Genomic DNA, 14,176 nt, shown 5'->3' on the forward strand with positions numbered 1-14,176 from the left:
CCCATGCAGCTGCCAAGGCTTGTTTACATCTCCTCCAAGGGATCTGCAGGTGACGTGTAGCTCCAGCCCCCAGCACTCCATCCTGCAAAGCACAGCCTCCTGCGTGGTTCTCTTGCGGGATGGGATCCTCTTTTGTAGTGCTGCGTGGGCTTTTTCTGTGACTACTGTGTTCCCGTCCTGTGGGACTCCTGTGGGTTCTGCCTCTGCTCCAGAGGACTCTCTGTGACGCTGAGGGTCCCCTGTGACTCCCCCTCCTGGGTTGAGTCCTCCTGGACCTTGGTGGTCCCAGGCAGCATTCCTTTTCCACCAACTGCGAGTTTGCATTTGCCAAGGCTTGTTGGTGAAATTCCTACACCGGCACCCATCTGCAATCTTCCTTCCAGCGTGGGACACCATCTGCGTCCATCAGAAACTCTTCTCCAGCTCCAGGGCTGCAGTACTGACCTGTTCTTCATCACCTTCGCCCAGCTCCTGCAACTAAAGCTGGGTGGGTAGTAGCTCCTACTCCTCCTGAACTCCACTGTGACTCCTGGACTTGGTCCCCTCTCTCTACAGGTCTTCTCTCTTCAGGAATCCATTTTCTTGCAGTCTTCTCTGGGTGTCTTCTTTTTCTCGTTTTTGGTGGTTTAAGGAAAATCCATTGTTTTACTCCTCTGTTGTTGTCTAATACTCCCAGCTCCCTCTTACACATCTTACTTACCTAGGTTGGGGTACCTCATTCGCATTCCATTTTTTTAGTATGTGGTTTGGGCTCCCCCTGAGGACACTACTTGGTATTACTGTTTGCATTGTTTTCTAACCTTTTCTATGCCTGTTTCTGATTACTAATGTATATATTTAGTGTGTTACTTACCTCCTAAGTGTGGGTTACCTTTCTAGTATTTTGTGGTGATTTGTTCCAAAAATAAAGCACCTTTTTTTTTTTGTACAACTGAGTGTTTTCTTTCACGTGTGTAAGTGCTGTGTGACTACAGTGGTACTGCATGAGCTTTGCATGTCTCCTAGATAAACCCTGGCTGCTCATCCATAGCTACCCCTAGAGAGCCTGGCTTCTAGACATTGCCTACACTTCACTAACAGGGGATACCTGGACCTGGTATAAGGTATACCTACCTTGGGTACCCACCACACACCAAGCCAGCTTCCTACATCTATCTACTTCCTCCATCTTACCTGCCTGATCATTCCCTGCCACAAGACTCTATGACTCCTTTCGACTTGTACCTCATTTCTGCTGGACTTATCTTCCAGGTCTTCCAACTCCTCTTGTAGAGATGTATGTGGTCTTCTAGAAAGGTAGTACATGACTGTTGATGCTTGTGTATGCTTGATGCAGTTTCTGCACGCACTTCGGTCCTCGGAGAAGTCATCAGGGCACTCAGCCTACTAAGTCCACCTTTTTCTGTCACTGGTGCAAGGCGGTGTCCAGCATAGGCAGCAGCAACATGCAGTGGCTTCTATTACCTCTGGACTGCTGTGACGGCCCAGCTTCTAGAATCTTCTCCCAGCAAGGTTATAGAGGACTCTCACTCCAGAACCCTCCCAGGCTCTGAGATGTGTTGCTTAGTTCAGACCTTCAACTGCCTCACAACCTTTTCTTTTGCTGTTTTTAAGAGCAAACTAAGAACTTGTCATTTTTCTGGTATGCTTTGTAAAGATTACCACCTGATGCCAAACTAGCCCCACCTCTAAGTTCTGACACAAACCCTTAAGGGCATCACCCTTACAAAGTCAAAACAAAAGAGCAGTTGAAGGTCTAGGATGTCAGTGGTCCTCAGAGCCTCTATTTCCTACCGAACTGCAGGACCCAGCAGATGGAACAGAGTACCTTCTTGCTCATCTGTGTCCTACTTGAATGATGACATCATGACATCACAGCAGTGTGGTGCACTCTGATTTCAGCAAAACCTTCTGGCCTAAATGTGTCTTGGACCAAGAATCCACATTCCCCAAAGTGTGTGTTCTGCATATAAAGCACCCTCTAAGATTATTGTACTGTTGCAGTATAGAGAAAGAGATGTCCAAGCAAATGTATGTACATATGTACAAATATATACAAATATAAGGTAACTGGAATGGCCACAAGCATTCGGGGAGGAGGGAGGGTGCATGTGACTCCACAGCACTACATGTCACAGATACCTACTGGGTAAGTAAAATGTTCTGTTTGTTTGCAAGTGTGGCTTTAGATACACATGCTCTGCATAGACTGTAAAGCAGTCCCTCTATGGAAGCGATTGATAGGATAGCCTGTGGGGGTTACAGTTGTTAGTACAGCATGCCCTACATTGGCTACCTGACATGCTTGAATATATACACAATAATGCTTTGTAAATGTACATGGTGTGAACCAAGTAGCTGCTTTGCAAATGTCAGCTAAAGCAATGTTCCCTAAGAAAGCCATGGTGGCTCCTTTGTTCCTAGTAGAGTTTGCCTTAGGAGTTACTGGTAACTCTTTTTGCTTCAGCATAAAAGGTTTGTATGCATTTAACTATCCATCTGGGTATCCCATTTTTAGATATTGGGTTACCCTTTAGTAGAACAGAGAAAGCTACAAAGAGCTGATGAGGTTTCCTAAAGTATTTTGTCATGCCAATGTAGCACATGCACCCTTTTAAGTGTGGTGGGCTCTTTCTGCAACTGAGTCAGACTGTGGGGAAAAACAGTAACTCAATGGTTTGATTGATGTGGAACAGAGAGACCACTTTAGGTAAGAACCTTGGGTTTGTACACAGAACCACTTTCTCTTTGTGTATCTGCAAGAAAGGTTGTTCTAATGTTAAGGCCTAGAGCTCACTAACATGTCTGAGAGATGGAATTGTGATTAAGAATGCCACTTTCCAGGAAAGGAAGTCAATAGGGCATAAATGAAGTGGCTCAAAAGAAGGTCTCATGAGCCTAGTGCGCACGATATTAAGATTCCAGGATGGTGCTGGGGGTGTTCTGGATGGAATTACTATTTTAAGGCCTTCCATGAAAGCTTTAATGATTGGGATTCTAAACAGGAAAGTATGTTGTCTGTTTTGTAAATATGCAACTATGGCTGCAAGACAAATTAAAGTGTAAGCCAAGTATGCTTTCTGCAAGTAAAGCAAATAGAAAACAATGCCTGGGACTGAAGCCTCAATCAGGTTGAAGTGTTTGGTCAGGCAGTATGTGACCGGGTCAGCCCGATCGGAGGCACGGCAGCGGCAGAGCAAGGGTTGTTGCGTTCCCATGTTGTCATGGGAACGCGTCCACCACGAGGACGGCATTCGGAGGTTGCCTTGACAACCACCGATGACGGGGCCAAAGCGGATTGGCCGGCGGGAGGTCAAAGACCGTGGATTCCCCAGGAAGGGGAAGAGGAGGAGACGGCGACGGAGAAAGCGGCGAGCGAGGAAACGAAGACGGAGAAAGCGGCGGACGAGGAGACGAAGACGGAGAAAGCTACGAGCAAGGAGAAAGGCGGCGACAACGGCGGGGAAGGAGAGCCACGCAATCCGAGGGACAACCCCGAAGACGGAGGGCGGCCCTGCGGTCCAGGAACTTGGGACGACGAAGCCAGGGGAAGCGGAGTGGCGTCGGAGCCCGAGGGGACCAGAGAGCAACGAGGGAACCACCACAGAGCCAGCCACGGCCCTGGAGGGTCGTGGCTCTGGAAGGTACGGTCCTTGTGGGCGAACAGAGGGGCACCTTAAAAGAGGAACGAGCTGGGGAAGGGAGGGAGGCAGGGTGAGGGGAGGACAGGGAGGGAGTCAGAGGGCACCAAAAGGAGCACGTAACGAGCACGACCAAAAGTAAACACATTTCGGAGATAAGGAAATAAGGACACAGCCCACCGTCCTCACTGGCGCACCCCCCCCCTTTCCGAACCCATTCCCCAGTAGTATAACTAAGCGAAGGACGTATGTAACGACTGTCATCCCATTCACCATCGACATCTATCCTTTTTCTTTCCCCTATATGCAACCCGGGAGCCCGAGAGGAGATGTCAAACACTAAGTAAAAGGAGAAGAGGGAGAGAAACACGTTAAGAAAACGAACTTTGCTCAATGAAGAACTAACCCTCAACTCACTGTACCGAACCATATACATCACTTATTCAAAACAACAAATAAATACTTACCTGAACAACCCCAACTGCCTCTACTGAGTGTCTGTACTGTTTGGCTCTGCTACAGTGGTGTCAGAAGTGGGATTCAACCCCCCCTCGGGCAGGCCAAACAGTATACACTATGAGTGAAAGTCCGTCCTTAGAGACCATGGTCAAACAGCTAGCGGAGGGGCAACGGCATTTGCAGCTGGTCTGGGAAGCCCAACAGCGGGAAGCTAAAGAGGATCGGGAGGCCCTCCAATCTGCTCGGAAGAGTCAGGCGACCATATTGGCTAATAATCAGTTAGTCCATGAAAGCGCGATGAAAAAACTAACTGAGACTATTGCCGCTAGCAAGGTACATCCGAACGTACCTAGTTCGGTACTACAGAAATACCAGGAGGGAGAGGATCCAGAGTCCTTTTTGACCAATTTTGAAAGAGTGGCTTCCTCCGCCCTGTGGCCCGAAGATAAGTGGGGACAGTACGTTGCTCCCTTACTCACAGGTATCCTACAGTCAGCATATCAAGCCGCCAACCCGGGTGGTGACACCCCTTATCAAGATATAAAAACTAGTATACTGGAAAGGGTGGGCCATGATGCAGAATTTTACCGAGTTAAATTTCGTAAAATCAAATGGGGAATCAATGAAGATCCTAGAACCTTTTATTTTCGAGTGAAAGATCTGGCATTGAAGTGGTTAGGCCATGTAGAAAATAGTCGAGAGGAGGTTCTCAAGACCATCATACTAGAACAATACCTAGACGGTCTGCCACCGTCTACAAAACACTGGATCAGGCAACACCCAAAAGTGGACACTGAAACGGCCATTGATCTAGCCTGTGCTTTCCACCGGTCTACTGATGTTAGGAACCCGCCGACACGAAACATCCTTAAACCAATTCTTCCGAGCCCAAAGACCTTGGTAAAAAGCCCACCCGACCACCTAGTACCACGAAGATTTCCGGAAGGTCCACCTACAATGGGGCCCCAATGTTATAATTGTGGCGAATGGGGACACATCGCACGTATGTGTCCGCAAAAACAGGATACTGGGGAACCAATGGAGATAGGAATGACAAGGAGGAGGGTACTATGTACAGGAAAGGGTGCCCTCAAATTTAAACTAACGATAACCGTTAACGGGAAAAGAGTATACGCCCTGGTTGATTCTGGTTGTAGCCAATCGGTGATTAGAAAAGACTTGATACAGGACGACACCGAGGAGAAAGAATGGGTAACCATATGTTGTATACACGGAGACAAGGTCCAGTATCCTATAAAGGTGCTTCCAATCGTGTGGGGACCCTATCAGGATTTCCTAACCGTAGGACTAATGCCCCAATTAATCGAGGAGTGTATCATTGGGACAGATTATATCCACTTCCAAGAGTTGTTGGATCACGTTAGAGATAACAAGGTGGTCCCAGATTGGTGGGGAGAGGCTCCTTTCGCAGAGAGTTGTATTGAGTGTCCAGCTGATCGTAGAAGATTGTCACGAAAGGAAAAACGACATGAGAGGGAGGAATATCGGAAGACGGCAGGGGAAAGATCGTGTGGGGAAATAGTGGCAGAACTTCAAGAAGCCCCTAGTAGTTTTAGCCAACAGCAGAGAGAGGACCCCTCCCTTACCCACGCTTGGAGGTCCGCCGTATCAGAAGAGACTGAGGAGGTGGGTCCCTACTTTGTAGTGAAAAATAACTTATTGTATCGAGTCACTACCACTCGGTTGGGTATACGTAAACACCAACTTCTAGTACCTACCGATTATCGTGATCATGTTCTGGCATTAGCACATAGTCATCCAGGGGGGGGACACCTGGGAAGAGAGAAAACCGAAGAGTATTTACTCAGAAAATTTTACTGGCCTGGGGTATATGCTCATATACGAAGATATTGCACCCAATGTCCCCGATGTCAGTTAACCGAACCGGGTAGGCCCAGGAAGGCACCCCTGTTACCCCTTCCCATTATAGATATTCCCTTTAAACGAATAGGGATGGACTTGGTCGGGCCCTTAATTCCTTCATCAAAGGGACACACCTACATCCTGGTCATTGTAGACTACGCCACCCGATACCCAGAGGCTATTCCCCTGACGAGTATGACGACCAAAACAGTTGCCCAAGCCATGATTAATATATTCGCTCGACTTGGTTTTCCCCATGAAATCCTTACAGACCAGGGTACCCCCTTTATGTCCACCCTAATGAAACAAGTGTGCAAAACGTTGGGAATAGCTCAGATCAGAACGTCCGTTTACCATCCTCAAACAGATGGACTGGTAGAACGATATAACAGAACCATTAAAACGTTACTTAAAAAAATCATCAATGAGACAGGGAGAGATTGGGACCAAAAGCTCCCACTGGTTCTGTACACCCTACGAACCCACGAACAAGCATCCACGGGGCATAGCCCATTTGAGTTGGTGTTTGGACGCCAACCTCGCTCCCTACTGGACATGGCGGTAGAAGCCTGGGAGGCTGAGGCGGAGGAAGAGGGAACTCCATTATTAGAATATGCAAAAAAACTGAGAAAACACCTACACAGTTTATGGGCGGACGTGCATGCCAACTTGGAAGAGGCCCAACGAGCTCAGAAACTCCAATATGACAAAGGAAGCAAACTACGGGTTTTCCAACCCGAAGACCCAGTCCTAATAATGAGGCCCACCTCCGAACACAAACTCCTCGCCAAATGGCAAGGGCCATATCGCATTATCAAAGCGGTTTCCCCCGTCACTTACCTTATTGAAATATCCTCCCATCCGAGGAAAACACAAATATATCATGTAAACTTACTAAAAAAATGGGAAACACCCGAACAGCCGAACCAAACCATAGAAATGGGTCACTTCATATGTCCCAACAAGAGATTAGATATCGAGTTCTACCCCACCACCTCATCCCCAGAGGTTAGTTTACCCTCGGTGAACGATAACTTATCTAGAGGACAAAAACAACAGGCACATACAATGCTGAAACAGTGGCAACCGCTGTTTTCCGAGAAGCCAGGACAAACTTCCCTAATCTACCACAACATACGAACAAATCCCGGTACAATCACTAGAGAGCATCCCTATCGCATTCCCGAAGCTAGAAAACATATAATTGAAGAAGAAATCAAAAAGATGTTAGTCTTAGGAGTCATCGAACCCTCCAGGAGTCCCTGGTGTTCACCGGTAGTTCTAGTACCAAAACCTGACGGTAGCGTCCGGTTTTGTATCGATTTCCGCAAACTTAACACAAACTCCCTCTTTGACACTTACCCCATCCCACGAGTAGATGACGTTCTCGAAAAACTAGGGAGAGCCAAATACATGTCCACTATCGACTTAACCAAAGGATACTGGCAAATTCCCCTAGCCGCTCAGGACAAGGAGAAAACAGCTTTTTCCACCCAATCAGGGTTATATCAGTTCACTGTACTGCCTTTTGGTCTTCACGGGGCACCCGCAACCTTTCAGAGGTTGATGGATAGGATTTTAAAACCCTTTCCGACATTTTCTGCCGCATACCTTGACGATGTAGTCGTTTTTAGCGAATCGTGGGAAGAACATTTGATACACCTACAGAAGATATTCCATGCCCTCATATCAGCCGGCTTAACAGCCAATCCCAAGAAATGTATCATAGGTAAGGCGGACATCTCATACCTAGGTTATCGGATTAATCAGGGTACTCTACAACCTCAGAATCCAAAAGTGGAGGCTATCCTGCATGCCCCTCTTCCACACACTAAAAAGGAGTTACGTTCATTTTTAGGATTAGTGGGCTATTACCGACGTTTCATTCCACACTATTCCTCCATAGCAGCCCCCCTCACGGACCTGCTCGCTAAACACCATCCCAATCGGCTTTTGCCGTTTTCGGAGACACAGAATGCGAGTTTTGAACAACTTAGGGCCTCCTTAACCTCCAACCCCATACTACGCTGCCCGGATTTCACGAAACCCTTCCACCTTTACACCGATGCCTCGGATGTTGGGCTTGGAGGGGTTCTAGCGCAACCTGATGCGGAAGGCCTTGACCTCCCCGTAGTCTACATCAGCAGGAAGTTATGTCCTCGGGAGCGTAATTACCCGATTATTGAGAGGGAATGTTTGGCTATCAAATGGGCCATAGACTGTCTACAATACTATCTCCTGGGCCGACCTTTTACTTTATTCACGGATCACGCTCCCCTGACATGGTTAGCGGCACATAAGGACTCGAACTCCAGAATACTCCGCTGGTTCCTTGAACTCCAACCCTTCTCTTTTCAGGTGCGACACGTACCCGGATCTCACCAAGCCCCCGCGGATTATCTGTCTCGTTTTCCCCTGTCTACCACTGTCCTAGAGCAGGACAGCTCCTGGGGAAGGGTGTGTGACCGGGTCAGCCCGATCGGAGGCACGGCAGCGGCAGAGCAAGGGTTGTTGCGTTCCCATGTTGTCATGGGAACGCGTCCACCACGAGGACGGCATTCGGAGGTTGCCTTGACAACCACCGATGACGGGGCCAAAGCGGATTGGCCGGCGGGAGGTCAAAGACCGTGGATTCCCCAGGAAGGGGAAGAGGAGGAGACGGCGACGGAGAAAGCGGCGAGCGAGGAAACGAAGATGGAGAAAGCGGCGGACGAGGAGACGAAGACGGAGAAAGCTACGAGCAAGGAGAAAGGCGGCGACAACGGCGGGGAAGGAGAGCCACGCAATCCGAGGGACAACCCCGAAGACAGAGGGCGGCCCTGCGGTCCAGGAACTTGGGACGACGAAGCCAGGGGAAGCGGAGTGGCGTCGGAGCCCGAGGGGACCAGAGAGCAACGAGGGAACCACCATAGAGCCAGCCCTGGAGGGTCGTGGCTCTGGAAGGTACGGTCCTTGTGGGCGAACAGAGGGGCACCTTAAAAGAGGTACGAGCTGGGGAAGGGAGGGAGGCAGGGTGAGGGGAGGACAGGGAGGGAGTCAGAGGGCACCAAAAGGAGCACGTAACGAGCACGACCAAAAGTAAACACATTTCGGAGATAAGGAAATAAGGACACAGCCCACCGTCCTCACTGGCGCACCCCCCCCCTTTCCGAACCCATTCCCCAGTAGTATAACTAAGCGAAGGACGTATGTAACGACTGTCATCCCACTCACCATCGACATCTATCCTTTTTCTTTCCCCTATATGCAACCCGGGAGCCCGAGAGGAGATGTCAAACACCAAGTAAAAGGAGAAGAGGGAGAGAAACACGTTAAGAAAACGAACTTTGCTCAATGAAGAACTAACCCTCAACTCACTGTACCGAACCATATACATCACTTATTCAAAAAAAAAAAAAAATACTTACCTGAACAACCCCAACTGCCTCTACTGAGTGTCTGTACTGTTTGGCTCTGCTACACAGTAGTAAACAAAACATTTCATTTTGCAGCATAAAATGCTCTAGTTTTAGGTCTACGAGCTTCCTTAAGAATGTTCACACATTCAGAAGGTAACTAAGATAACCAAACTCTATGGCTTAAGGAGCCATATCGCAAGGTTGATTGATTTGGGGTTTGAATATCTGATCTGTCCCTGTTCCTGTGTGAGAAGATCTGGCCTGTTGGGGAGCTTCTCATGGGGGACCAACGAGAAGTCCAGAAGTGTAGAGAACCAAGGTTGTCATGCCCAGGTGGGAGCTACAAGGATCATGGTGAGGGACGTTTGTCTCATCTTCCGAACCAGGAATGGAATGAGAGGGAGAGGTGGAAAAGCATAAGCAAATATCCCTGACCAGTTCATCCATAGAGCATTGCCTTTGGAGAAAGGGTATGGGTACCTGGATACAAAGCTTGGGCATTTAGCGTTTTCTGATGTGGCGAAAAGGTCTATTTGAGGAGATCCCCACTTTTGGAAGTACTTTTGAAGACCTTGTGAGTGGAGTTCCCATGCATGGACTTGATGATGCATCCTGCTGAGCAGGTCTGCGAAGTTGCTGTCCGTTCCTGAATGTGGTGGTGAAGAGCCCACTTCCATACTATCTGAGCGAGTTGTGACAAATGAGATGACTGTGTCCCTCCCTGTTTTTGTAGTAATACATAGCTGTCATGTTGTCCATCTGGACTAATACAACTTTGTGTTACAGTTGAGGAAAGAAAGGTTTCAGGGCCAGAAGCTGAAGACAATTGATGTGCAAGCTTTGGTGATTGGGATTGGGATCAGAGGCACTGCACTGTGAGACCCTGAAGATGCATACCCCAACCTGTCAGAGATACATCCCTGGTCAGAATGAGCTGAGGCACAGAGTCTCGAAAAGGCCGCCCTTTCAACAGGTTGGTGGTGTTCAACCATTGCAGAGAGCGTTGAGTATGGCAGTCTAGCAACACTAGATCTTGAAGGTGACCCTGTGACTCAGACCACTGACGAGACAGACACTGCTGTAGTGAACGCATGAGGAGTCTGGCATGAGGAACAATGGCGATATAGAATGCTATCATCCCTAAAAGACACATGATAGGCTTGAATGTGTAGGTGTGTTCTTCCTGAAATTGGGGAAGCATTAGCTGCAAACTGTAAATGTGTGCTGGGTTGGGATATGCTAATCCCAATTGTGCATTGGGAATGGCTCTCAGATATGGTTGATTCTGAAGAGGTTGTAAATGGGATTTGAGAAAGTTGACTGTGAACCCCAACTTGTGAAGAAGGTTTACTGTGGTTTGAGTATTGGATTGACACTGCTGTAGTGTGCTGGCTTTGATAAGCCAGTCATCTAGGTAAGGAAACACACAAATCTTTTGCCTTCTGCGGTGTGCCGTGATTACAGCTCAGGTGTGGGTCTGATGTTGTGTGTCCATTGTGTTTATTAATTCTGAAGTCGTCCCCATACCAGTGTAGTGTGGGGCTTGGGGAGTTGTATGCAGTCAGTGTTTAACTGAACTCTGTTATTATTGCCTTTGTCGCCTCTTCTGAAAAAACCTCTAGAGCAGGGATCTTCAAACTGGGGGGCCTCAACTTATCTGAGGGAGGATGGCAGGCTCTGGCCAAGAGAAGGATTATGCAGATAATAGTGCTTTGTTTTAAGCAGAAACGTGTTTTATGCTTTTTCAAAAATGTAAAAGAATTAACTGCAATGGTCGAATAACTCTAGTGATATTTAAAGACTGCCAGCTTAATAGAATAGTTATGAAAGATTCTGAGGGGGGGAGGCGATAATTTATTTTTTCCCACTTTTTGTGGGGGGGAGGGGTGGAGCGTGGCACAGTATTAACAAGTTTGAAAAACACTGATCTAGAGTAAGTGGTGGAGAGCTGACTTGGTTGAGAGGTAGATGGTTCAGAGGTTTTTGCTGTCTAACTGCCACAAAATGTGGGATGACGAAAATTGCCTCTTTGCGCTTCAGACTGCAGAGCAACCATGGCCCTTGCAGTGTCAGTTTCCATTTTTAGCTTCTCAAGTGTGGAGTCCACTTGAGGGACAAAAAGATGCTTCTTTTCAAAGGGCATGTTGAGCACTGCTTGTTGCATGCCCATGCAACTGTGTCTGAAGCATTTAATACACAGCGTACGGAATTGTTTGAGATTGTCTATCCTGCAGAAACAATCTGTTGACCACGTTTATGGTGCTCATCTGGAAAATAGTGGGGAAGCTCTTCCATCTCATCCCAGTGAGCCCGGTCATTCCTTGATACTAAGGCCTGCGACCTGGCAATGTTCCAATGGTTTGCTGCTTGTGCACCAACTCTTTTGCCTGCCGCATTGAGCCTTTTGTTCTCCTTGTCCGGTGGAGGAGAGTCCCCTATAGCCTGTCTGTTAGCACACTTCCTTGCAGTGGTAGCCACTATCCAATCTTGTGAGACCTGAGACCTGATATATAGTGGGTCTGAAGGAGCAAGTTTATACTTTTTGTCCACCCTATGAGTTATATTCATAGAGCGGACTGGCTCTTTAAAGACAAATCATACCCAGGAGCATTGGAAGGAACTGGATGTCGTAATGGTTAGAGTTCCAAGTGTCAAATAGAAAATCCTGTTCTATTGGGTCTCTGTGCAGTTGAACATTATGAAAGGTGGCTGCCCTTGCTATGACCTGCTGGTAACTGGTAGTATCTTCTAGGGGGTGATGGTCGTGCAGGATGTAAGTCTGGATCCATACTGATCATGAGGCAGGGTCGAATGTATCCCATGGGTCTGGGCCTGGAAGTGTACCATCTAAACATTCCCCTACAAATAAGAGTGAACCCTAAGGGATTAACTCTCCTGCAGTAGGAAAGGAAAGAGGACGAGGAGGGGATTAGATGCGTTGAGGAAGGTGGTTGAGGAGGAGGAGGTGGCGGCGGCAAAGGCCTAGGCAAAGACGTGGTGGCCTTGTCCTTAGAGGCCTTATTTGGAGGTGGTGAAGTGTCCAACACCTCTTGAAATGATAATTCCTCTTAAAGGCAACAGGGGGAGAAGCAACAATATGCCCGATCCCTTCCTGAATGTGAAGGTGGCGCTGTTTAGCGTCCATGACTTCTAATATCAGCTCAATTGGAGATGGTGTAGTGGAGGATTTGCTTGAATCCAGATGCTCTGAAGGAGAGTTCTATGTTTTTGATACTGACGGTTTCAGTCGGTGAGCCTTTTTCAGTGCCGAAGCTGCAGCAGGCATGGTGCGGCTTGGAGCCACGGTGCTCTGTACTGAAGGCTTGGTGAAAGTTGTTCAGACCGAGGTGGAGGAGGTTGCTGCGGAAAACAAAGTTACCGTCCTGGCTAGTTTCAGTGCCAAGGGGTGGGGCAGCCGAAGTGGATTTCCAAGACCGGTCGAGGCCTGGGAGCAGAGGCGGACCTGTGGCCACTGTAAGGATGTTTTTTTTTTTTTTAAGTCTTGGTATGGACAGTAGGGGGTCACAGTACTTAATGGCTGCACCGGTGTGATGTCTTGGCTCTTGATGTTGGACTAAACATCGGAGTCTAAGTCCTGAATGGAGAAGGCCTCCTCTTGTTCGGGTTCCTCCTGTCCATGCTCTTCCCCAAAGATGTCTGGGGTGTCTTCTGGGAATTTGTGTGCCAACTCCAGCCTAGGCGCTCTTCGATCTTGAAGGGTCTTCTTTGATCTGAAAGGTCTGCAAGCATCGCAGGTAGCCTCCTTGTGATCGGGAGAAAGACACAGATTACACACCTGATGATGATCGCTGTTGGGGAATTTGGAGTGCCACCAAGGGCAGAAACAAAATTGTGTCTGTTCAATCAGATCGCCATTCTCATCTGTACCGTGTGGAGGAAGGTCTGAAACTGGACAAGGCCCGTCCCAAAGGGCACACAGTCGGAACTGGACCAGACGATTTGGAAAGTACGAATACAGATGATGGAAACTCACGATCGAACGAACAATATCATTGAATATAGGACAGACAGAAGAACAGTTTCGGACCGGAGCAAGTCAAAAAGGAGCAAACAAACAAACATCCGAACCAGACGGCGGAAAGAAAACAATCTAACAAAGGAATTAATGACCATGCGCAGTATCACCGAGAAGGGGGAATCACTCAATCACGTGACTCAGAAATGCTTCTTTGAAGAAAAAACACTTGTAACACTCCAAACTTAATACTAGATGGCAGGAGATATACAGAACATGTGTATCTAGAGCCACACATGCCATCAAACATTAGATTTAAAGTTGATTTAAAGTTAGAATAACATGCCATTCAAGCACAATGAAAGTTTTTTCCTCGACTATGCAACTTTATTTAATTTTACATCTTAGAATCTCTATAATCTATCTTTTCTCACAGTAAATTATACTTGTGGGAGAACTGCATGGAAAATACGTCATCAAAGTATTTATTTCCAATTCTTTATTTTGGAAATGATTAGTATGTAAATAGTATTCTTTCAAAGAGCTATTGTATCCACTATCTTTGAACTGAATTCCACTGTAAACTGGTATACAAACGTTAACAATGACCACAATGTTTTGTTTATATTTGATAATTTAAGTCCTCAGTCATTGCTTCTTTCCTAATGGCAGCCACTATCAAATAATTTTAAACAATGACGGATATGACGCAACAGATAATGGAACTGTAGTTACCACGTACATGTCCAAAGTTGAAATATTTATTTGAGACTAGAGTAAGATTTCAGGATATTTAGATGTAGGGCCTGATTTAAAGC

The 14,176-nt window shown here is 47.4% G+C and overlaps 1 protein-coding gene across 2 annotated transcripts in view; it reads right to left on the reverse strand.

Annotated features, from left to right (window-relative positions):
• PHKA1 (phosphorylase kinase regulatory subunit alpha 1) overlaps positions 1 to 14,176 on the reverse strand; it is a 967,577-nt gene that overhangs the window by 442,316 nt on the left and 511,085 nt on the right. The window lies entirely within an intron of this gene.

The sequence above is a fragment of the Pleurodeles waltl genome, chromosome 10 (genome assembly GCF_031143425.1).
Source record: "Pleurodeles waltl isolate 20211129_DDA chromosome 10, aPleWal1.hap1.20221129, whole genome shotgun sequence".
Taxonomy (NCBI): domain Eukaryota; kingdom Metazoa; phylum Chordata; class Amphibia; order Caudata; family Salamandridae; genus Pleurodeles; species Pleurodeles waltl.